The following is a 27,357-nucleotide window of genomic DNA, read 5'->3' as shown; positions in this document are numbered from 1 at the left end:
CTAATATTTGACAATATCACTATCGATCGATGCGTTCTTTATTTATCTTAGAATGAACGAAATTCGTATCGATTAAATTTTGTATTGAAATACAATTGTAATAAAAACGTATAAATATTTCATAGAATAATAATAATGAGAAACACGTATTTAACGTATTTAACGTATTTAACGTATTAATACAGCGGTACGTCGTTACTTCGATTCTTGAGCGGTATAAACAAGTTAGTAAATACAGTATTTGTACGATGCTGTAACCGAGAAGGGAAACTATCCTCTCCATAAACTTTACAACGTGTATGTCATAACTTTTTTTTTAAAATAAACGAAACAAATATGTCGGGTGCCATTTTATGTAATAACGAGATTTCTTAATTAACTGAATAGTGCGTTGATTGGAATTAATTGATCGACGCTCTCATAGAAGTAACAGTACTTGAATACAGTTTCAAAGGAACGCCGCTACTCGTTGTAGATACAAGTAATTATACATACCAACCTCATTACGCTATACACTGTTTCTTACTTATTAATGCCTAAAAGATCGCTTAGCATTCCTGGAATAGAAATTCAAGAATTTCACTCGTATATTATTCATATCATGTCAGTGTAAATTGATTTAATTAAATATCTTTATTCGTTACGCCTAGTTGGTGATTTAGTGCTAGAATACAATTTTTATTTTTCTTATTACATATTAACCTTCCAACGAGGAAACGCCATGTAAGAACACGAAAACAAGATTAATATACCGTTTACTTTTACCGGATGTTTCATTTCCGACTTTGTTAAACTACGTTACGCGTTCTAAGTAACTATAACAAAATACCGACACTAAAGCGAACAGTAAAGCAAAGAACTAAATTTCTACGTTCGTGTTTATTGCAAATTGAATCATAATTGAGAAAATTATACGTTAGGAAGCAAGTACATGGCACTATAATAACGAGTCTTCCTTATTTTGCTAATTCATCCAGATTGCTTGGTGCTAAAGTCATTTCCGAGTGAAAACGAATAGAAGTAACGAACCGTCTGCTACGTCAAATTTCGTCACGGTACACGTGTACCCTTTTTCGTAGATGCAATAATGCTTATCGCGTTCAAAATCTCCGCCTCGTAACTTTGCTCTTTTGCCACGGATATAGGAACAGCGGTGGAGATTCGCCTACATTCTTCGGGTTTGTTCCGTAGGCCACGATTTATTGCTAGCTACTCGTGTATTTACGTGTTCGTGCGACCGAAACAATCTTGGTATTCCGTGTTCTGACTGATGAGAATGTAACAGGAATTTCTGTGCAACATCCATGCGTTCATCTAAGATGTTCGGTCTTAATCTGGTTCCTAACAATTTTAGAACCAGACGTTTGTTTTATGTAATAATGAGATCTTATAATTAACCGAGTATGTACTTCGCTGATTGGAATTAATTGATGGATTCAGCGTGCGAAACGGTGTTATTGCACCTAGCAAATGTCGAATAAAAAGGTGAGAGACCGTCGTTAAAGTAGCAAAAAAATTATCGGAGTGTAAAAGTCCTCCGTTTAACGGACATCTTCAAGATATAAAATTCATTACGCGAAATTTCGATTCGATGAAGTTATACCTTAGACGATAGGGTGGAACACTTTTAAACATTTCCAACTGGATGGACCAGTTTCATCGTTATAGAAATATTATACAGTTGATTCGATGTATCATGTAACGAAAAAAGTTATTTGTATGAATATCACGGACCATAGAAATTCGTGGATCTATTGAGAACGTCCGAAACAATTTAAAGTTTGGTAGTATCAGCGCATACCTACGATATGGATAGGAGGATTATAAGACTGGGGAAGAGGAAATTAAGGATGGTGGCGATGGCTAGGTGGTGAAAGAGAAAGAAAGAGAGGGTGAAGGTGCGAGTGAGCGTGACGCGAGTAGTGGAGCGGGGGCCGGAGGGGAGGGGAGGCGAATAAAACGCAGGGCTGCGTGCCTGCCGGTAATCACGCGTCGGGATAAAGTTATTCCGGGGCATAAATAACCGACATGTCTGGAATAAGGCATTAATTTATGTTATTTATCGCCCATTACGCAGCAAAGAAACATTCGCATGGGAAATAATGTATCATTCTCAACACGCGTCTGCGGCGAACTCGGGGAATTGAGAATGATTCAGAATGCCAACGAACGGACGAACAGCCGTACGTATGTACATCATGCTCTCTAAGAACCGACAGAGGTAATGTTCGACGTATACGTGGCTGCATGCATCGTGGATGCGGTTGCGTAACGTTGAGGTGCGTTTCGAACCAACAGACTCCGGAACGCTCTTAAAAATCTCTTATCTGTACACATCGGAGAGTGATGTTGTACAGGTTTAAACGTTCTTTCCACTTTTTGCCCTCTTTTTACACAACGCCCATGAACATTAATAGCGATCTTAATTATGCCGCGATAAAGGCCTATTAGGCCTTTATTAAATGAAGCCAGTCAGTTTGTAATTGCGATTTGTGAAATTCCGGTTTAATTCCCACCTGCTACCTCTCTACCTCTTTCTTCGATCGCATAATTAAGATAACGTAGTAACAATGTGTATAATCACTATGACATTTTTCACTTGGAACAGTACCTACCTATTTCCGGCTCTTAGCCGTTAAGTTTGCGAAAAAACGTTAATGTCATACGAGATTGATTTTAATGTAACGTGTATGTTAATATATGTGCTATTACCTGTACGTTCTTTTATTAATGATCTTACGATTTTTGACTTTGTGATCCAAAGTTAACTACTTGCAGTTTTTGTAATTCAGATAAGGGAGTAAATGATATTAACGAAGTAATTTAAAATGATAATGCGTCTTGGTATTAGAAACTGAATATGTAGTAAATTTATGCAAAGATATTTATAAATTATAAACTTAATTTTCTACAGATCGGAATATGTATTATTTAGAAAGAGTATTATGTATAGCCAGGTTTAGGAAGCATCGTATTGAGAAAGTGATTTGCGTTGTGTTATGTTCGAAAAATATACCGGAAATGAAAGCAGAGAAAACGACAGAACATAAATATTAACTAGCAAATATACAATAAAATCCAATAGCATCCAGTCGACAAAGACAAAATGTCATGGCATTAAATGTCTCGCAAATTCGGAGGATTCGTGACAGGTGGAATGCGTTGCAACAAGTACCACGGTTAAATCGCACGATATACCATTTACGCTAATGGTAGATACATCGAATAGGCGCATTGTACTTTTCGTTTGACTTACGAGCAAGATCGAACGTTCCGAGATCTATCGGGAACATGTTCAACGTAACTACGGTCTTACGTGACTGATTTATTTGCATCTTACATGCTGTGACTCTATGACATCGCATGCTAAATTGAATTTCATAATCCTTCCACGATTTACACGGAACTGTGTTGTGTTTAAAAACGCCAGGTCATAATTCATAATAAGCAAAATATTACCACAGCTCGGGAAGAAAAAGGTAGAGACGTTTTCTGACAGCGTACATTTTTTCTCTGTTCACGATCGAATTTCTGGCCTGTACATACCCTTGTGTACCTTGCAATTATTCAAAAAACTTATAAGTACCGGTCACGTAAGCTATAACTTAAGTCTATAGTTCACTTTGTAGTTCGATGTCAAAAAATGGTATCAAGGACAGGGACAAAATGACTTCTAATGCACGCGATACGTCTTCTATATCGAGCACAATGGTAATATCAATGTAAATAAGAACACATTTTAAAATGGTTTTTGCAGATTATGCATCGTTAAAAACTTATATTTCTATATTCGTTTGATGGAGAGATTATATTGCGGCAAATAAAAAACTTACTAAAGCACTAAAATATTTTCATAAGTAGCTTTACTGCTCTTTATTATTTATACAGATATTTATACAGTAATAAACATATCACATATACAATTACATATATATATACACAATATATATCATATATTTAAAAAAATATATATATATGTATCGTATGTATGATATGTTTGTTATTGTATAAATATATAAAAAATATAATAAAATGTCGCATATGTAACATTTTATTACTTAACACTTTATAACTCTACTTAGTTTTAGTTTTCTCTCTGTTTAGTTTTTATTTCACCTATTATGATTCCGTTGATTAAAAGTTCTAAAACAGTGACTTCGTTTGTGTGTAAAGAAAATGCAGGACTTGTTAACATAAATTCGAAACACCCGAATAAGTATTAGAGAAAATAGGCACAGTAAAATTACGAAATGCAAATACATAATTTTATAGTTAGCATAAATTCTCTGATCAATCTCGATAAAATGTATTTTGACAATGTTATATTTAATCCATTCAAAATTTAATGTTAAATAATAACATAAATGGTTAATCAAATGATATCATAAAATGCATTGGTTATGCAAAACGTAAAACGGCAAGACCCGAGCGTAAGCGAACGAACCACGTGAAAGCTTCTTGTTCTTTACGTGTAATTCTTTGTGGTCACGCTCAATGTGGAGGTGTCTTTCCAACCTCAATTTATAGTTTTATACCTGCGGTAGAGAGAAGAGGAGATACCTAATAGACGAGATTTACTACGGCACGCCCGTCTCAATTGCGGAACAAATTTATCTTCTTTGTGGTCAGCAGCCTTCCCACCGCTTCCTAGCCTCAATCTTGGTTCCGCTCCTCGTGAAATATTGGCTTACCCCCGAACTCGAAAGTTACTTGACAAACGAATCGATGTACGGTTGAAGGGAGAGAAAAAGAGGAACGATTCCTGTGGGATTCGAGACCCTGTAAACTTTCCCGCTTCAGAATGTTCTGGAAAAAGCTCTCACTTTCTACTTTCTTTTCTTTGACCGAACTAAATCTTTGTATGTAAACTATGTTACCCATTCGCTATTGTCGTTGTCCAATTATTTTGACAATCCAATGTCTTGAGAACTCATGCAATGTTACAAAACGTTATTAGGATCGTTTCGAATGTTAACAGATAGATAAACTATAGTTGGGTACTGTGTTTTAGAAAGCGTAACATTTACTTACGTGACTCACGTTGTACTATGATTTAGGAAAGTTTGATTTATGATATGATTGATTATAATTATACCGAAAACATTGGATCTCATTAATAGTTAAAGAAACGAGTTTTCAGTAGCATGAAAAGCAAGTAGAAATGTATGCTATCTCCTTTAACAAGAACAAAAACGTCAGGTATTAACGTACAGTAGCAAAGGAGCATAATTCAAAGCACGATTTCTCGTCTTATTGTGCGTAAAACTGAACGCATAAACCGGAACAGGTCAAAGCCAACTTTACGAAGGAAAGTCAAATACTTAGAAGTGTTTAGACAAGCTGTCACAGCTGTAACAATAGGGTTTACGTTGAGTTGTAAATATACCAGGGCTTTCTTTCCTTTTAGTCTAGTGCACGTTAACGCAATGCAACATCTCTAATCGATCGTTACCCTACACTGTTTAAAAGGTCAAAGTCAATTAACGTTGATACACGAATTGCAACACGAATCACTGCTACTCGGTTGTTTTCCGTTAAATTTATCCGTGAATTATCTCTAATGCATATCAACATTTGCGAATTTGATTTTATCATTCGATAGGAAAACTTGACTTTCAACAGCGATAGATCTCAATTTTATTGATCTATCGCATCGTAAGTAACTTTATCAAAACGTATTCAGGTCAGTTTTTAATTATCATCGTCGTTGTTGATAGATATCGTCGTTCCAATCCGAGATCACTGGTTTCCAGGGTTACTAGGTATATTGCAAATCTATCATATACTATCGTTATACATTTATTAAAATATTGGAATAATAACGTCAGAATAAAACTTGCAGTAATTCTACGTTAGAGTAGCAGCGATTGCAATTTAAAAAATCACGGTAATCTTGACATACATATATTATAAAATTATTATTAATAATTCTGTTGCTTGTTATTTAATCTTTAATAACTCAAAGCTACGTTTAATTTTTTTACGTCGACAGCTGCAGATGGTGTAAAAACTGAATCGACTGCTTAAAGTGAGATGATTTGAAATAATCTGTAGAAAGTTACGTTAAGAAGGAATATATTATGCATATATATATATATTATATTAAAACAACAAATAGAAAGAGACTACATATACTTGTGATTTTCTCTCTTTAAGTGTTATTATTATTATATATATATATATTCTATTTGTTGTTTTAATAATAATTTCACTAGAAAATACATGAACATTTACCTACACGTATTTATTAAGCATGTCAATATGTTGGTTAATTCAATTTATACAAATATTATTCTAACATCATTTGGCAGCTGTGGAAAATTGTTGATGATCTTAAAAGCGTGCCTCTTACTTTTAAAAGCATATAGTTATTACAATATATTGTCTATAAAATCGAATCTAAATTTGTCGTTATTAGGTTGTAACGTGGATTCGTGTTACAAATTGGTTATTTAAGCTGTAAGATCAAATGAAATGGGAAACCAAGAGATAAAGGACGAATTCAGTTTCTATTCAGTGTCTATTGTAACTGTGCGGCCCCTCGTGCGACAAGTTAACTGCATGGTAGATTATTGTGGAAATGCATTCGCGTGCGACAAAGCGTCGCGGCGTATACGACAGCATCCATATACTGTATAGTTGACCGATAGGCGAGATCTTTGGCCAAGTAAACACGGTTAATGGAGTCGTTGTTCGGTCGCTAAGCCAACGCGTGCATGTATCTGTATACGAATGGTTGTGAGTAACTAGAGTCTAGTCGCTAGAGGTATGTGCACGTTAATACGTTTGATACCTTGACTGCGTAATCTTTCGCAGGGGCAGGAGGTAATTAGCAGTAACGGACAGTTACGTCCGATATACGAACAATGGAACATTGCCGATGCGATGGGAATAGGAAGAGGGTGATGGCTGAGCGAGTATGATAAATGAACGGCGCCTGACAAGCGGCCATCGTTGCTCAATGATGGATGGTCGACGGTCCGCTCCCTAATTATTTCATACTTTGCAATCAGAACGATAATCCATCCGCAGTACCTGCAGCCTGTCACGGATAAATCATCAGTTATCATTTCTGAGTCACAACACGTGTGTGCGAGCAGCGTCGCAAACAATCGGCGAAAGCTCGTAGTGCCGCATTAGCGTCAAGGCAAGTCGTTAATTCTACGCCATCGAGTCGCCAGGATATCGCTCAAATCCGCCAAATGAGCCACTATATATGAATTTCCAATTGATTTCAGGACACACGGAATGTCCCGATTCACATAATTGCGTATACAACTTTCTATATATCGCTTATTCTAACACATTGTGAAATCACATTTATCTGTACGATTATTTCACTTACAGGTACAGTCAAGTCTATTTCGATTTTTCCTTTACGATTTAATTTCTCTCTTTCTTCATTAAACTGTCGAACAAATAACGTACAAAGATACTACACATAGCGTTAGAATTTACATTTTAAAAATATTCAAACGCGAAGATGGCTCCAATAATGAAAATATTTTATTGTGCTACATGTAAGTAATATATGTGCATATTCATTTAGCCTATAGGTTTTCTGTAATTGTCACTACGTGACTATAAAAATGTAAGAATTCACATGGAATTTAAAAAATATCAGATAGCAAACGTGTGCGTGTTTACGAAGTAATGTTAAAATTTTTTTACCGGAACCGCAGCAGAGGTCAATAGTGCGAGGACAGAAATATCGATGGCATTTCGTTCGTAAGAATGAAAACGCATAATTTATGGCAGTGTTATTTTACGAGTCTTGCCGGTCTACGATTTTCTATTTGCATTCGCCGTCGGCACACAACGCCGCTTCTTTATGACCCTTTCTTCTTAGCCTCGCTTACCTCCACTAAGAATTACGGTCATTACGAATAGATGGGTTTTATGGCATGTTTTGATTATTATTAGTTTACTCAGGACAGCTTCCCAACAATAAGACGATTGTATATTTTCGTAAACGAAGCCCTATAAATTATAATAAATTTCAAGGTTATTACTTTATCCAGAAAAATTTTATCGTTAATGTTCTTAAAATATTCTTATTATATTACAGAAATAACGTTTCTTATAATCTTTTGTACTTTACATTAGGACAATATATAATTTGAAAGTTCAATAAAATGTCTAATGTTCTATTTGTATTAGACATAGCAAGAAGCTATATAAATAATTACTGTTATTTATGGTCCTGTCTCTGACAGATAATTTACAGGAGCACATATATTATGATTTCTCGATATATATGACAGAAAATTCAGTTGCGCACACAATGTGATAGAAAAGTCAGATGTACTACAATTAATTTGAAGCTTGTCGATTGTGTGCACCATAATTTAGTTTTTTATCATAATTATGTCTGGCCATAAACAGCTTACGATTTTTTTATATGAACTAACGAGACGTATTTGCCAACACACTTTGGAATACGCAATTCCATACAATATTCATCGAAGAAAGACTGTTTTGACAATTTTTAATATTTACTTTATTACCGACTAAGCAAAAGATCTAGAACAAATCGATATTATAGTCTAGATCAAAATTAAAAATATAGTACTGAAAAAGCCTTAAATATCTTAGTAGATATCGTTAAAGAAGATAGTAGGAAAGGTATAATATATACAGTATAATATATCTCTGTTGAGTGGACATCAGTTCCACCCGTGAAAACTTAAAATTTAAATAAAATAAATTTTTGACGTGAAATTTAATAATACGTAACTTTTTTTTTTTAAGGATGATGACACATAATTTGACCAAAATTTATCCAACTAAGTGGTATTTGGAACGATTAAGACATGCTACAAAAATAACTGGAATTAATCGTTTTGACCAAGATTTGACCTATACCCTATTGCTCGCCCATCAAAAATATAGCAACTAACATTATTGGTATTTTAATACCAGTAATATGTTATTTTGATATGGCTATGTGGCCTTCACACTGATCGGATTGAAAGCAATAGGATGCAGTTTACATTAGTTCCATGAAGAACCCTTCTCTCGTAAAGCGATGCCGATGCCAGGAGCGATTCAACGTCGAGCTAATAATTTGAAGAACACCCCTCAAATGTGCCGCCCAAGCAAACAATTGAGCCCACCGTGTCTAATTGCTGCTGATGATTTCCAAACTGCCCGTCATCTTGCAGCTAATAAATGGATACAGCCGATCCCTTAACTACTATAAGATCCAGCTACTATTATTTTCGACGAAGACCGAAACGAAGGTTGTAAAGGATCGTCTAATTTACTTTCTGGCGGCGCGGCGGCGCGGCGCGACGCGGCGCCAGAGAAACACGCTAGTCGATATTTTCGTCAAATTCGCCGCTTATAAGTAGATTACCAATGGACGATTTCCTTTCTCTCTCTCTCTTTTTTTTTTTTTTTTTTTATCAACTGTAAATTCTTAGACTTACCGTTGCTTAGATAGAAATCATTAAAGTTATACCTATAAAGTAGCAAACGTGTTTTCTAACTCTATCATTAGCCATCGAAAATAATTGACATTCAGACGGGATATAAATTTTAATAACGATATTTGGCAGGAATAAATCTGCCTTATAAACAATTTTCTCGTCATATAAAACATAAAATAATACGTAAGCACATTTTCACTACAATTAATGATATACAATCCGCTACAAATCGAAGTGTAACTTACTACATATCTGTATAACAATACAAATTAATATAATGCCTTTCATCGATATCATACTATACGTATATAAATACATGCTTATAAAAATAAAGGAAAAGCAATACATAAGTAGTATCTATATGATAAACTGGACTAGCTATGTATTGGTAAAGATTTAGGGAAGAGAAAGGATGTAACGACAAGAGGAAGAAAACAATAGAAAGACAACGTATTTTATGCTAGGGTGGCCCTGATCGACATTAATACGGCAGCAGTTGAAGAAAAGGGTGCGTTAGTTGCGGTTTACGAGCCGAGCGAGCTTTCCGACAAGGCGCCACGGCTTTACGTCGTCGTGTGTCACGCATCGTTAGTGCCGCAACGCCGTTATGAGACGTTTACGATAAGATATGTCACACCTTTCGCCCTTGACATCCTGCAGATTTACCACCGGTGTCGAGAATATGGCCGAAATGGGGTAGAGGAGACCACCTAGCCAGTAATGGCGATATTCGATAGTCGCCCCCGACTGTTACATGTTTTCAAATTGCGCGGCCCAAAAATTTAATACACCCTAATTATCTTGTCTTATCCCATTCTATATTCGTTTGATTTTGAATTTTAGGACTAACATGAATAACATTTGCTTGTAATAATTTATTTATCGTTGTATGATTTTTTTCATTAAGCGATAGATATACCTATTTATTATCATTCCTCATGTGTTAAACAAATTCCTCTATATTCTTTATTAGAATCATAGTAATAAATATTGAATTATGGATATAATTTCACCGTTCTGAAATAAATATTTGCACCGTATACAAATTTCGCATACAAATGGATTGATAATTTATAATTTCAATGACGAGGTGGCTAGGTATATACAATGCATTATATAAATAACAGAATTGAAATGTATATATAAATTAGTTTTTAAAAATGTTAATACAATATTAACAAAATTACTGCCAGTTATGCTTAAGACAGTGGTATCGCGACACGTTACGTAAGTTATGCAAGTACATTGAGAATTTGTTTAACTAACCATACTTATCGATAGGTATGTATTTTGTTGATAAGTCGAGTTACCCGAATACTTCAAATTCGATAGCATTACGTTTTTTATCAAGGATATAACAGCATAATTTAAAGTATACAAAATGTTCACCTGATGAAGCGTTTAACATTTTTATTAGGAAAGTAGAAATCGATAGAGATTAAACGAGGTAGTAAAGCTACGTATCGCGAAAATGTGATAAGCACGTCTGGCCAGTTGTTTACGAGAATGCGGGAACCGTGTAACGGTGCAACCCCGTAAGGCAACGGCGGGTAGTTCGGGCAGAAACACCCCTGAAACACCCCCCCTGATGGCTATAAAACTCCCGGAAACCATGCGCAGTTCGTCCGCCTATTCGCTGGTTCGCCGGTTCGCCAGTTCGCCCGTTTGCCTGTCCGCCCGCTGTCACATACGCTCTTTCCCGCTTACCGAGAGTTACGAGGCTGTAATTTCAGCGAGGGCGTCTCTTTTGCCCTTCCTGCTTTATCTTCGCGTCTCCGAGCAGCCCGTCCAAACCCCACCAACCACTCTAGCTCGCCTATATACAGGTTCGCTTGTCTCCTGTCCCACAGTAGAAACGCTGTCGGCGACAAAGTTGAAGTTACGATGCTGGTAAACTCACAAAAGCTTTTTACAAAACTGTTAGTCGGTTCCGGGGACCCGCTACGCTGACAATAATTTGCAGTCTCGAACGTCGGTAGTCGAACGCATCCTATCTTCTAGTACTCTCATAAGAACACTACTTCGTGATCTCTTCGTCGTTTTCGAGAGACGCTTCGAGACAGCAGCACTTCTACTTTTACTTTGAATATGTTACCACAGATAATATTGTATATCCTACTTTGTATTTCGCATTTTCGATTTCATAGAATCTTACGACAAAATGGAAATCGAATGCGATTTATCGTAACTGCACATAGTATAAGGGTAACGTTTGTTTGAATTAGCTTGATATCTTTTTCAAATTTCCTCCGCGCGTTACTATAGTTCCGTTAAAGTCATCAGTGTCACGTTATTTTTCATTATGTATCTATTTATACCGAAGATTTAAAATAAAAGCTGTTCAAAAAGGTCTCTTTTTTCTCTCTTTTTTTCTACATTTCCCACATATGTAAGGAATGTCTTACTATTTCGCATTGATTGAAGAAATGAAATAGGAAGAAAAGTCTTGTAAACGTAGTGTCAAAAAGTAAATATGAATTATATTAACCTTTATGATGTAAAAGGATCATAGAATTAATCAAGTAAATAATTTAGTGAATAAAACCTGGAAACATCAAGTATTTGATATTTCGGGAGGCATAAAATAAGCAGGTAGATACTGCAGGTGCTGTCGGTCATAAATATAAAGATACCTGCTGATATCTAATATAAATAGAATGCTTTTCAGTAGTACACCACTATTACCTACTATATTTTAGATATTTCATTACCAATCTGTTATTTTATACACATCACATGTGCTGTATAACGCAAAATATTACTAAATTTTGTTAAGAAATTGAAAAAATTAAAGATTTCATTATGATATGAATCATCATAGTATTTAGGTATTATAATAATATTCAATACAATAATCTTCACTGAACGTAATAGTACTTACGTTCCAAAGTTACAATAACTATTTAAAATAATTACCATTTTTCTGTATACAAATCAATTTATCGAATAAACATAACAAAATTTGTTACAATCAACATGTAATTTGTTACAATAATGCTTTCAATATCGACTGAAAAGGATTTAGATACGTCGACTTCGTTATGCTCCTAAATCTCAAAAGTACTTATTATGTAACTGTGAAAAAAAAAACTCTGAGCATGATCAAACAATACCTATCGTGAAAATATAGATGTAAACGAAAGAACAAGGCCATACCACTTTTGTAGTTGTAAAAAAGTGAAATTGTTATAATCTGCTTTTTGTCTTGATAAAAATGGTTAGAATGGTTTACTAACACATCGTCTGCATTAAAAAAGGTTTAAATATGTACTCGATCAGACTATATTAAATTGAATAAAAGTGTAACTTTCAAATATGAAAATAAATACCTTAATTTCTTTTATTTAATTTCGTACATTAATGATTCTGGCATATATCTAGGATAAAAATAATTAGGAAACCAATTTGCATCTTCTTTTGTAGATTAATAACTTTTTGTTTTTAAAGAATCGCAAACAGAAAAAGGTTTTGTGGAATCTAAAGAATACATTACAATATTTTTACTCGAAATTTATGTAAAATATGGTCTGTACATAGTTTTGTTGCTTTTGCTGATAATGTGAAATTGCGGTACGCAGTTATATATTTACTAGTATATGTATTATGTATTATCCGCGATAGTTTTTCGAGAAATATATATAATTATATTTTTACATGTATGGATATGATAAATGTAAATAAAACGATTTATATACGCAACAAAACATAGAATTACTATCAATTATAAACAAAGTAAAAAAAAGGACGTTCAACTATAAGCAAAATAAAAAGAAAACGTTCAGCTATAAACAAATATTATTTCCCATAGTAGGTTATACAATTTTTTAAAGAAAAATTAAAAAAACGGAATGTCTGCTTGCGTATGACTCCTACTGATAAATGTTTGGGACGAAATAAATAATGAAAGAACACTATTGTCATAAAATAATAAAATGTCGAAGAATGGATAGATATTATACAATACCTACTGCAGGGAAATTTTGCGACGGCTAGTTTTCTGGTCACAAAAATACCAGAAACGAAGGCTGTCTAAACAACCCATTCTTGTACAACAAAAGATGAGGAACGTGGCGATATGTATACGTAATGACTGTGTCCAAAATCGAACAGCTGTTTGTCAGTGTGTAAAGGCCACAAAGAAGGCCAAAAGGTATGTACATGTATGCACCGAGTGTCACACGGTTGACTGCCACGCCATTCGATGGCACAAGCCCTGACGAATAGAGTTAATGTTCAAAATGTCGGTATGAAATATTCGAGTGCCGATCACGAAGGACAGGCGTGAAGGCAACACAGGGGCTTAACAATGTTTTTGTATGAAACATAAAGGGACATTGTAACTCAACGAAATCTATTATAGGTAGTATCGAAGTTTATACTCTGCAAATAAAGAAAATATTTAAATGGTTAACACACACCTTCATCCTTCCTTTTTACAAGCAGTGTAATCATTGTTTGTACATATTTTGTGTCTTCTCCTTCTTTATAGATGAATAGTTTTCCCAAGCTTCTGAGTAAATAATGAATAAATAAGTAAATAAGTAAAATGAATGAGTAAATAAGTAAAAAGTGGAAACTTATTCTAATTAAATCTTAAAATATTTCTTTGTTTAAAGTAAGTTTGTCTGAATAAACATAAAAGAGCATTGCAAGGGCTGAGAGAGAGAGAGAGAGAGAGAGAGAGAGAGAGAGAAAGAGAGAGATTAAAAAACATTAAAAGAGTATATGCAAAATTTAATATGATTTTTTTTACATGTAAAATATATCGAATGTAGTTTAATAACTATTATTGTTGTCAAACAGTCTCTCTAGGCGAGGTACAAAGCAATCATGTTCCGATCCAAAAGTGTTAAGTGGTTAAAGTTGTTTCCTTAGACAAATGGTACGGTAGCTCGAACGTTTCGACTGACAGAGCTGATGCCAGTTTAGCAACGAATAATTAAGATTGTAAACATAGCGAAGCCGTGCATAAATACGAACTATACGGATAATGTTTGTATAGTCAGTTACCAGCGAATGCTACTGTATACATAGGACTGTCGTCGGTGTCGACATGTGTATGGCGTAAATAAAGTAGCCACAGGCGCTAACTTCGCTAAGTGTCCTCCCAATCTATATGCGTTCTCCATTAGAGTTTTGTAAGAGAGAAAGAGAAAGAGAGCGGGAGGAAGACAGACAGACAGACTGACAGAGAACTGACAATCAGCAAGTGACCACCCTATGAAAGTCAAACTTCTATACCCGCTGTCCTAAACAAGCAACGCCAATCCCAATACACCATTGGATATTCGAAACTGCTATCATACGAGTATATTCTTGCTATTGCTGGCTTTCATTTTAGGATATACGTTAACGAATCACAATTATCAAACTATATTATCTCTTTTATCGCCAACACCTTTAAAAGCACAATTGCCTACATATTTTACGTTTCAGAAAGCACACGACTCGTTGTTAACATCTAAAAAAAACCGAACCATTAGCATAGTCGGAGCTTCTCCCACGCGAGAGAAAGCACTTTACACAAATTTGTAACCTCTACGTGTAATACCATGATGCTATTGAATGTGTTAAATTGAATATGTTACCCTTCGACTTAAATCGTACTTTAAAAAAATTTTTTTAAAAAGTTCTGTTGTATACATATCATAGAATATTAGGTTATATAGATTATTAGGTTATATATATTATGTATTATACATATATACAGTAATTCGGTGCAGGTAAGTATTTCTCAAACTATTTGCGACATATGCAATGCGACAATATTGTTTTGGTGTAGCGATAATACTCGAACATATGTATCTGTATGTTTTACATCATATGTATTTCTACAAGTTTTACGAAAATTTTAACGAAAGAACTATTTTATTTTCTTATAAGAATGTCGTAAAAATTAGTATCACTACATTTGAGAAAACGTTTACACCATTCTTATAAAATAAGCTTCAATAATATGCGAGTATAGTTTTAATCTGTTACGTTGATTTTAAAGTTAATTTAACGAATCGATTTAGTGAAACAATATAATTTTCGTTGAAATGGTCTACCTTATCTATAATAAGGGGGATAAATAAATCACTCATTTATTTCCACAGATATTTATAGCTGCACATTACAATTACTAATTCCAAGAAAGGTAGATAACTAGATATATAAATAAGCAATACCTGATATTTTAAAAATACTTAAGTTTGAAATCTTTCGAAAAATGAGATGCTTATTTCGATGATTAGTTTTGATAAGATGATTATCTTAACGTTATCAAAATGGATCGTTATCGGACAGACAAGCCATGGAAAAACTGAAATGGCTGACAAGATATTGGCTTTTGGTGAAGAGGTTTATCAAAGTTGCTTTTTATAAAGTCAAAGTTTGACGCAACTTATGGGATAAGAAATATCGTGTACATGATATCGTCGATCTTGATCAATCAACATAGCCGGTAGTGGATACCCGCACAATATGTATAGTAAAAGGGATCGAGATGGATATTGGATTGCACGATGAAAGCAGCTCGTTAAATTAGTTTCTAATCTGTCCGATCTCTGAAAGCACCGAGTTTCAGGCTTCGTTCTCGTGCGTCTAATCATTAATCTCTGTCAGCAGATGTGCCGCCGTCATTGATTTAAATCACCGTACTGGTACGTTGGTTAACCCTTCCTAATCTAGTCTACCCGTCTGGACTGGCTTAATGTTTGATCCGATTGCCAGGACGACATAACAAGACAACATATACCTACTTGCGCACACAGAAGTAGAAACAACGTGTTCCGCGTTCCAACTCACGAATATGTATGTATGTAGGTCGAAAAGAAAGGGCAAAGAAATCGACCCGACACTGCCGACTCTTTCTAGCGATTTTTTATTCCACGAAAGTAAATAGTGGTTAGTTTCCTCGCAATTACCGTAAATCGTGGCTGTGCTATGCCAATGATCTTAAACATTGCATCGCCATTGAACAAACTCTGTATTTTTAATATTATTTATTATCAAACAACTCTTTATTTCTTAACGAAATTTTGATATTAACGTAGTTAGCACGTACTGAAAGCTACAAGCCATTTAAGTATTATTACATTAGGTTATCGATTGTATTACGCATTACGACTTGTCTTATATCACAAACGTATAAATTAATCTAGTCATGAATGAACAAACGAAATTACCGTATTATACCCGATATTTCACGACAAAAGAGGATACGAGGCGATGAAATTATGGTAATAGAAAATTCTTCATCGTCCCTGAAAATTTCAACTCTTTTTGTATATCATATCGCCTTCTGGTGTGATATAATTTATGATGCAGTCCGTAAAATTGATGGCGAGTTGTCAGTTGTTATATATTACTTGCCTGCATGAAAACGTTGATCATGAACTTGTGACGAATAAAAAATGTCGTACGGAATTGTGCCTGTCAGAGAGGGTAACAGAAGAGAGAAAAGACTGAAAGGAGATCGTGTATAATATATAAGTGTGAATGAAAAATCATGTGATTCAAAACTGAATTTGGCTGCTTACGTTACCCTATGAATGATATCGAATGTCTTAGGCATTAACATATAAACGAACGTTAAACTCAATGGATATATATTGCAAATATAGATTGCAAATTTAGAGTTTATACCTACTTATAGCTTCACTCTGTATTGTTTTACATAGATTTAAAATATTGAGAAAATATTGATTCTTAATTTGATCGTTTGTATTACGAAAATCACTTCTCTTATCACACATTTTTGTCTTTTGTCACGCCCATGTCGCGCTGTACCGTTAAATACCAAGTAACGGTCTTATGGAGAACATGGATAAAACAAGGATCCGTGTTGTCTCGACGAGTCTATGGAAACACCTAGTAGAAAATTACAAAAACTAATTAATCGATATTTCTTCAGTCGTTTCGATCCCTTAGCTGTTATGGAAATGAGAACTTGTTGAAGAAAATATGGATCGCATTCGACGTACGTAGGTATCAGCTCAGTTGATGTAAACATAAATGTACTTATGAAATCTTTGTTCCTGGAAAACTAAAGTCCAAAAGTCGAGAATAAAACGTGGTAAGGAAAACGTGGATAAAGAGCAGTTGCTTCTAATGGTTCGTACCGGCAAGCAAAGCCATCTCTCAACGCAGAGACTCCGGAGAAAACGGGGTGGGAACAGGATGACAGAAGAGCGACGATCTTTCGACGAAAATTTCGGTACACGCTCTTTGCGGGGTCGGCAGCCGTCCGTGGCTCGTGAGCGAACTCGGGACAGTAAATCAACCCCGAGAGTGAACTCTCGGCGGTGGCAAACAATGCGCGGCGTGACGAAGGCATTGTCGAGTTTACGCCCCACAGGGTGCTCTGTGGCTAACATCCAGAGCTCAGTTCACTCACCATTATGGAAAGGGAAGGGAAGCTAGGAAGGTGGGGGTACCCCATCAATTACATGGGAAATTGCGCTCGCATTATTTATGTGCGTATACACCGACACGGGCTGCACTAGGCCACGCCACGCTATACCACGCCACAGTTCTCTACAGCGGTTATCGATGGCCCGACAAAGAGGACATAAATAACGCCTTTTGCACCAATACGCGCGCAATTGTAAGTATAGGTCAGTAGACGTGTGTGTATGCATGATATATTCGCACGCATATAGTCTCACTCATAATTAGTAGAGCGTCTTTACACTGGATGCATCCTTTGCGAAATCTTGGCGTGTGCGTCGCTTGAATAGTTGTTACGCAATTTTACGTTTTCGACATCCTATTTTAAATTCTAATTCAATAGCTGCATGGTTTTCGGATAATTCTCATTATAATGCTTTTGACATGCTCAAATTATTTCAAACCATTATAATATATCCTGCGATAAATGAATATCGTTATAGTATTAAACGGGCGTTTAAATTACCCCGTATAATTAAACGTTTACGTACTTCGACTATAAACATTTATATTTATTCTCGTAATTTCAAAATTGTTTGAAGCTTTTGCATGATGCGTCTACGTTGATGCTGCAGCACCGAAAATTGTTCTATACAAATGCATCGATATTTCCATCGCAACTTGGGTTTATGTTATTATGAGTTATTATTGAGTTTTGTATTACTTTTATTTAATACATTTTTGTGACGATTAGATGCCATATTTCACGTAATTTATTTGTTTTCAGCAACTCAACTGTTAACTTCTTCTTCGTTTTCATTTGTGTTTTCGCATCGCCTGCAGGATCATTAACGACTATATTGAGTCTGGGTAAGTCATATTTTGGAATATACATATTACAAATATTTGTTTCTTTAAGGCAGTTTATTGTATTTCTTATACAATCACGTAATGTTAGAACTGTATTCGGTTTTATCTTGCATTCTTGTCTTAGCCTTTTTGCTCTTCTGCATTCGTATTATTCGCTAACACAAATGTGTATCACTAAAAATTTAGCAAACTCCATCGAAACATTAACAAAATTTTAACAAAGTTCAGAAAAATTCTCTTCGACTCTACCCCGGCTCATTAAATACATGTTTTATTGCAGGGTATTATATAATTGTGTAACGTATACTATAAATGATTTCTGATTAAAAAGACATTAAACTTCTCGCTATTAGAAAATTCTAATTTGCGAAAATGAAAATTCCAATGTACATATGTATAACTGAGATATCATACAAACAAGCTGGCAAACTTGAGTTTCGTATAAGGAGAATGACACGGTGGCTATACGTCAAGAGATAAATGGATGAAGAAAGAAAGAAAGACAAATAGAGTAAGAAAGAAAGATGGATATACGGAGTTGCCGAACGAGGTGACAGCTGTCGATTTTCTACAGCCCTTGCGCAAAATGCACAAGCGGAGTTGCAACGGACTAGCCATAAATAACGTGCTCGTTTCTGGACCATAGAAAAGGAAAAAAGATTCGAAATAGAGAAGAAGAAAGACAACGAGCAGGCAAGTAACGAATGTTAGTGTAGCACTATGTATTCTGCGAGATGGGTTCGTGCTCGTCGACGACGTGGCGGGATTAGTTCATTAGCTGTACGTTATACTAATCGTGTTTACGTTTTGCCTGATCGATGTGCGGTTAGCAGAGTGTGATTATCTACTCTCGACTAGTTTCCTGTAGAGATACGTGAGAAATCACGGCAACGCGATGCGACGATGAAACTTCAGTGGCACGTTTCGAAAACTCTCCAACCGATAAAGTCTAGCGGCTATTCTTGGATATCGCTAGGACTAGATTTCGTTATATGATAGGTGATAGATCCTCGTACAAATACATTGAAATAAAACACGCTATTTTTGAAATTCTTTCTTTACATTTGTTATAACATTACTTCAAAGAACTTGCCCTTCATCTTCACAGAATGTGAAAATCTCATAAAATCCTAAGTGTTTATGTTTATTTATGTTTAATCGTTATGTTTAATCGTAACCTACTGTAGTTATAAAATATCGTTTTATGTCGTATGCAAATGTGTGTCAAGACATATTTAACAATATGCAGTACGATATTCTTCGAGGTCAAAAAATATGAGGAAGCGTAACTTGCTTTTATTAAAAGATTATCATTGTTAATACTTGTATCGTGAAAGCTGGAGTTAATATTTTCACTTAACTCTAATTTTCCTACTTTAAGACTTAGATATAAACTAGATATAAACTTTAAATATAAAATAGACAAATTGATACACTTTGGTTGTTGATTATACATAGAATGTCCTACTAAATAAAATATTGCTTGTTACATGAATATTTTTAAATTTGGTTACATATATTTTCATATAAGACGTAATAACATGCTTGGTGTTTTTATCATATGAACTAAAAAGATATATAGAAGTTATTTTCTTTCATAAGAGCATCGTAAGTATTTATATTATAAGTATCAACGAGTACCAGGCAACATATTTCGTTATTTACATCGTATATTATGAGCTGAGAAAAAGTGAAACTTGTTAAGAAAAATGTGTATTTAAATTATTCTTGTCATGACTTATATAGCATGCTGCGTAGCTAGGTATGTGGGTATTTATTACCGAAGACCGATAACGATAATGTTTATGCGAACCATTTGCTATCTTCACATTCGCTATACTTTAAATATGATCGTTTAGTAATTTCAGCGTTTTTATCGATAAATGAAACAATCTTTTTGTTTTAAAATATCATTACTCTTTCTATTAGAAACATAATTATTTAATATAACGTTATCTGTTTTCTTTGAAGTGTAGAATAATGTTAGTTATTCACATATATATGTATATGTACTATATATATGAATTTAAAATATTAGGATGTGTCACAAACACTCATATGCTGCATATTGACTTTATAAATACTGGCTATTGTGTTCTATGATCCTAAATACCGTTTTTATTAACGTCTTCTCTAGCTTGAATAATATTATTTAAATAAAATGATCAATCAAAATTATGTAAATTGAGTAAGATCGTACGTATGACTTATCTCGGTAAACGTGTAATTTCATGTTTCTGATATACAATAACTACTCGTATCTTACAAAGGTTATCAAGATAAATGGAAAAATTGGAAGAAGTAATTTTCTACAAAAAAAAGAGCAGTAACCGCGTTTATAGTGAATAAAAAGATGAAGAATATACGAGGATATAAATACATTTTACTGACTAGAGATGAGTAAACAATCTACTGGAAATTATTACACGTGTGAAAATATGTGCCCGGAATTAGATAAATTTAAAATATTTGAAAAAAACATTACAGCAAATCTTTTTCTTATCTTTTCACGTAAAATTATCTCTTGCCCGGTTGTATTACGACTACTGCTTCACCTTGTATATTGTGAAATATTTATTAATATAATATGTATTATATATATAATATTTAATAAATATTATATGACTGTCACTTATTATTTTTTTCTAAAATGTGTTGTTTGGTATATGTATATGTGTGTTAACAATCTCAAGTTCATACCTCACAATGCATGTTTTATTCTGTATTATAACGTAAGACGGTTGATTTATAGATGGTATAACATAAATTATTTATTACTTTATTGTATCTACTGCAATATAACATTTAGTACATGCGCATCCTGTTGATGCAATATTATGATGCATACTTGTATAAATCACTCAACACCTAGCATAGTTAAGCGATGATCAGGTATACGCCATTTATATCTGTAATATTTTTAGCAATCCAATAAAAAGTGTCTTTGCTGTAAATTAATTATTGTAATAAACTTTACATAATTATGTAAAACAAATACGAAAATAACTATTACGAATGTAATTGAGTTAATACATATGAATGTAAGGAGTAAATACACTTCTTACAGATCCCATTTTTTATGGGCAAATTTACCGTACGTAATCGTATTATATATTACTAAACTTATCTTCATTTGTTATTATATATTACTAAATTTAACTTGTCAACGAAATAATTACTCGCGAGAATGTTTGCAATTAATTGTTTACAAAACATTCATTAATATTATCGAATTTTGACGAATTTTGAAATCAGATACTGCATGTATGCAGAACTATGGAATTATAAAGTTTGCTTGTTATATAATTGTATAACATTATAGTATAATTATGTTCTATGAACGAGAAATGGAATTTATCACAGGAATAATATGTTTACTATTTGCATTCACTTACGAAGTACATACATATTAACGAATCGCGAGTTTATCTTATTTTTCTAAGCAAGTTATTACAAAAACAATTTAATCTGATATTGTGGAGTTTATCTCGATATTACCTACAACGTAAAATTAGATTAAAAAGATTCTATTTACTTCACTTCAATGAAATGGAAACGACCTTGATTTTTATTGAAAACAAATTGTTTAGTAATTTTTTACATTGTAGTTTCTTATTTAATATGTACTGACTAAATTTTGTTCGGTACATTTCTTACTCTTTTCATCAAGTTCAATCCTTTAGGTCTCATTAGCTACGTGATTGATATAAATTCGCAACAACAGTAATGACAATTGACAAATAAACGATAACATTGAGTCATTGAGAAAATATTGAGTCGCTAGAAAATATAAGTAACGAAGTAGGAAAAATAAACGTTTATTTATTGCTATATATATTGGTTAAATTACAGATATTTATATCGTGTGGCTTTAAATTTTTAACTTTTGTTTCAAATTATATTTAAAACTTCCATTGTAGCATTATTATCAAACTTTTTGAATTTTCAAGCTGCACGTTTCAATATCCGTTATTGTATTTTGAATAAAAAAGATATCGTATGTTATTAAAAAACAGAGATTATAAATGGTTTTGAAATCGTTAAAAACTCTCCATCAACGAAAATATCTAAGATGCACAGCCTTATTATAATTTTGAAAATAATGGACTTTAATAAATGTAGTGACACATGTATTTTGATGTTTTATACTTATATGTATTAGAAAATATTTCAAATTTTATTGGTTTCTTAATATTTAAACGAATAGTCTCCCTCTACCTTTGTTTGTCTGTCTGTCTGTCTGTCTGTCTGTCTATCTGTATCTTTGTCTGTCTGTCTGTCTGTTTGTCTATCTGTCTATCTGTCTGTCTGTCTCTTCCTCTTTCTCTATCAAATTTGGTGCTGACTCAATCGCTTCCATACTTCTGTGTTCGCATTTATTGTTCATATATATTGAAATATGTTACAATCAACATACATAAAATCTGAAATGAAGAATGACATATGGTAAAAATGTTAGTTTAACACTTTTTTTTAATTTCAACATTAATTACGATAGTTGTAGATTTTGATTAGAACTATCTTCAAAAATGAAATTTTATCTATGAAACCATAATATATAATTTCCCTTGTTTTCGTTCTAATCGTGAAGGCTCCTAGACAAGTTTTTTTTGTATTTGGGAAGTTTTATCTTTATCAAGTTTGTAAAATAAAAAAGAATAATTATGATCATATACATCTCTTTAACAAATTGAAAAATTGGAAAATTCTTTACGTACAAAATATATAATTCTGTGTATATTATAAAATCTGTGTAAAATTATAAAATCTGATGCCAATAATATTCAATATGATAGTTTATAAGTTATTATGTGTCTTTGTGACAAGACTAAATGTATCCTCATAATACCTATGAAAGTAAGTATTAATATCGAGTGGAGAAAATAAGTACATATTAATTCCAAGATTAATTATACGCTATAATAGACTTGTGGTACAAATTGAAATTTAGAGTAATATTTTCTCGTTTATACTTTTAGTCTCCAAAAGAATAGAATTTAAAAATCCATTAAATACATATACAAAATGGAGTGTAAATTGTGACATAAACCAGGGAAATGACCCATTTATTAGCCAGAAAGTTTGCGATAGTGCAGAATTTTTAAGCGAATCAATTCTAAAAATGTCTAAGTGAATATTATAATAAATTATAATAAAATTAATGTGATTTGGATATCGTAGCATCGTTCCTACTTTCGGTAATATTTACAAGCGCTCATGAACATACACAATTTACAGGAACCATTTTGTTACAGTTTATACAATTTTAATGTCAGAAATTTGATAAAAGAAGAAGAAGGCTATTTGCTGGTAAAAGACTAAAAACTCTCAAGAAAAAAGAATTAATTTAATAGATTTGATGGTTGTAAATCGCATTTTTATCTTAAAAGAAGTATCGAGTTATAAACTACTGTCGTTATTTCCATTTTATCTTTGTGGTGGAGAAGGTAACGGAGTGGTTGTTAGGTACGAGCAGTTTCCATGGAAGAGCATTAGCGGCGTTATTAGCGCTAGTTAGAGGATACGCTTTGGTGAGAGATGAGAGCGCTGTATAATTATCCGAGCCTTCCCCTTCTGTCTATGCGGAAGAGGACATGTTTATGTGGCGCCGACTGCCGACTGAAGAAACTCATGGCTCTCTTTTACCATTCGTGACACCAGACAAGACAACGATGACGCGTTCCAACTATGTACATATTTAGCGCACGCCTTTAAATTTAAACGAGCAATCGATAATTTATAATTCTCAAATAGCCGTCTTGCTCTCCATTCCCATTCCTTCTTCATGATTAACATTTTTTCATAAGAAATTTTTAGTCAAATACAGATAATAATGTAACAAAACCATTTGTCAATTAGCTAACTCGTTTGTTTATTCGTCTATATCCACTATATCTGTTTACTTTCATTTTTTCATACACATTAAATAAAAAAAGGAAACGAGTTATACAAAAAGTCAAAGGTACTTAAATTGTAGTATAGATAATCGTAGATACTTAAAAATATATATATATATATATATGAATGTACATATTTTTAAAAGACACTCGCGTGGTATATGTATTTGTATAATGTACAATTATATATTTCTCTTTTATCTATTTTTCTACTTTACGGCTTTATTACGAATGTTAGTATCTATAAAAATTTGTACGAAAATCACATTTGAAAGACAGATCAAATTAACTCACCTAATAACGCACAATTTCGTGATCGATACGAATTATGTAAATCAACTTGTCTGCATTGCACATGTACGTGCGGTACAATCATATAATTCTGTGAATAGTAATGAAGGGAAGTAACACTCGAATTTCCATGAAACAATTGATATGCATTTCGATGCAGCACGAACCCATCCACGTCCGTGAACATATATACCAGTGCCATTACCACCTCAATCTATTTCAGCCAAATTCATTAATCGCTACAATATGCATTCGACCTGGTGTTCCGTATGCATTTAAAACATATTTGCCATAAATTTATTCCAGAATCAGTCTTCCACGTACATGAGATACGTATGTTAATAACTTTCAAACAGTATTATTTTTGTTTTTACCCACTGATATTCGAATAAACATATATATGATGAAAAGAAGTTATTGTTGCTTATAAACAATTCAATAAATTTTAATTTGAATATTACTATTAAAAGGCACCTGAATGAAATGTTTAAAAATATACTTTAATATAACTGATTTACATGTCATTACCTTCACTGATAATAAGATAAAAGAGAAATTAGGAAGTTAATGCCTTTCCCGTCTTTCGCAACGCATACAATACAATAATTATAAGAAAATGTTTTGACGTAACATAAGAAAATTCCGTAATGGGGGAAATAAACTATATCACTGTTGTCAAAAATAAAAGTTATGAGCAAGCATAAACTGTTAAATAATGTGCAGAAAGAAACATATATACGCAACGAACAGAATATTTTAGTTAGAATATTTTGAAACATTCCTACTTTCTGCAGGTAGTGTAACATTCAAGATTTTGGATTTTATTACTTACTTTCACCACAAATAGCGGCAATCATTCAAAACCTTCGTGTTGAAAGAAAGATTGTAAAAGGAAATTGTTTTTTATAATGGCCATATAATGGTCATAAAGCCATAAAATCGGCATCTTGATGATTAGGACTACGCCGAACTTGTAAAATATATTGTTTGACCAGCTGTCCCTCGTCTTCCTTTGTAATGGACACTCAAAATCACTTAGCTATTAAACTATTAAGTGCTGCTATTTATTCCCGTGGCTAGCAAGCGAAAAACTTTTCATAATTCATACCAATAGTATGTACCAGTATGTATGTGCCAGTATGTACCATATCCTTGTACCAAAAATTAAATTTTAGAGCTGTCTTTCTAGATATTCCGTATTTTTCCAAAGGAAATGTGTATTCTCCTAAACGTAAGAAACGAAACCTATCTCGATCTGTCACTGTATTTCCAGTTATATCTATTTTTACTTTTTATAATGTTTGAAAACATTATAGATTTTATTTATTAAACTCGAAATCAAAGATTGTAAACCGCTCGGATTTGCAAAGTGCTTTTTAATATAAACTTTTGGAATACTTCAAAATAATCATAAATCTGACAAATTATTTGCTCGGTGTTTCGTTCAAATTAACTGAATCCTGTAAAACAATGGCAATAAATCACGTGAAAAACAATCCAGTTATCACAGCTAACGCATGGTATAATACCTATCCTTATGTAAACAGAAGAAAGTAAAACTATTACGTGTCGTAGTGACTTTCATTATAAGTAACTAAAATAAAATAAATTAATATTAGATTACTCTATATTAATGATCAGTCGCACTCCATTACAAAAATGTATAGGTATTAACAAAAATTTTAACTATGTACTGTTTTATGTACAATTTTGATGTATGTAAAATGGTAATTTTGTTGTTTCTAAAATGTTTTAAGTTATATAAATTACATTTAATATTTTGCTAGGAGATAATAATTAACTTCTTGTATGTTTATTGCAATTTTTAAAAGATCGGTTCAGAACGTAACAAAATAATCTCTTTCATATCACTGCATTTATATACATATATGAGTGTTTTATAATACGTAAATACGTCGAAAATAAAACGCAAGATAAGGCAAGGCAACAAATATTTATGGAGAGCTCGCACGCGTGCGTTGCACCTTAATTGTATATTTTATGATTTATTACAGAAAGATAATATGTGAAGAACAGAAATTTTAGTAACCTGTTAGTTCTCGTGCTTTTTACATAAAACTTTAGTAAAACCTTAAAATTCAACTAATTATCCCATATATACTATTCTACAAGTTTTAGGACCTATTTAAACTTCAAGTAAGAGAACGATCATAACAAAACAATCGGATTAGTACTGTTAATTTCCCAACTACATAGTATGATATAGTATATCGTGATACTTTATATGTATTAATAGCATCTATTATTCACTTGTGTGAAGGGAATCGCGAAAATAATCGCGTTTATAGAACAAGGAATTCGATCAGTTACTGTATGTTGTATATGCATTAGGCTATGACGTATTTCATAATATCTTCAGTTAAGTTTTCCTAACAATAGCTTTATGTTGCAAAAATTGCTACGCAAAAATATTTAATATACAATTACATATATTCGCATTAGACTGTAAAAAAGAAATTTCAATGAAAATAATT

The 27,357-nt window shown here is 33.2% G+C and overlaps 1 protein-coding gene across 1 annotated transcript in view; it reads left to right on the top strand.

Moving 5' to 3' along the window:
• The first annotated feature begins 232 nt into the window (after positions 1–232).
• Positions 233–27,357, top strand: part of LOC132905674 (phosphatidylglycerophosphatase and protein-tyrosine phosphatase 1) — a 137,771-nt gene continuing 110,646 nt past the window's right edge. The window contains exon 1 of the mRNA XM_060957223.1: positions 233–243. The gene's annotated coding sequence lies outside the window, so the exon portion shown is untranslated. The remainder of the gene's footprint in view (positions 244–27,357) is intronic.

Source organism: Bombus pascuorum, chromosome 3 (genome assembly GCF_905332965.1).
Source record: "Bombus pascuorum chromosome 3, iyBomPasc1.1, whole genome shotgun sequence".
Taxonomy (NCBI): Eukaryota; Metazoa; Arthropoda; class Insecta; order Hymenoptera; family Apidae; genus Bombus; species Bombus pascuorum.
This window is presented reverse-complemented; position numbering and strand designations above follow the sequence as displayed.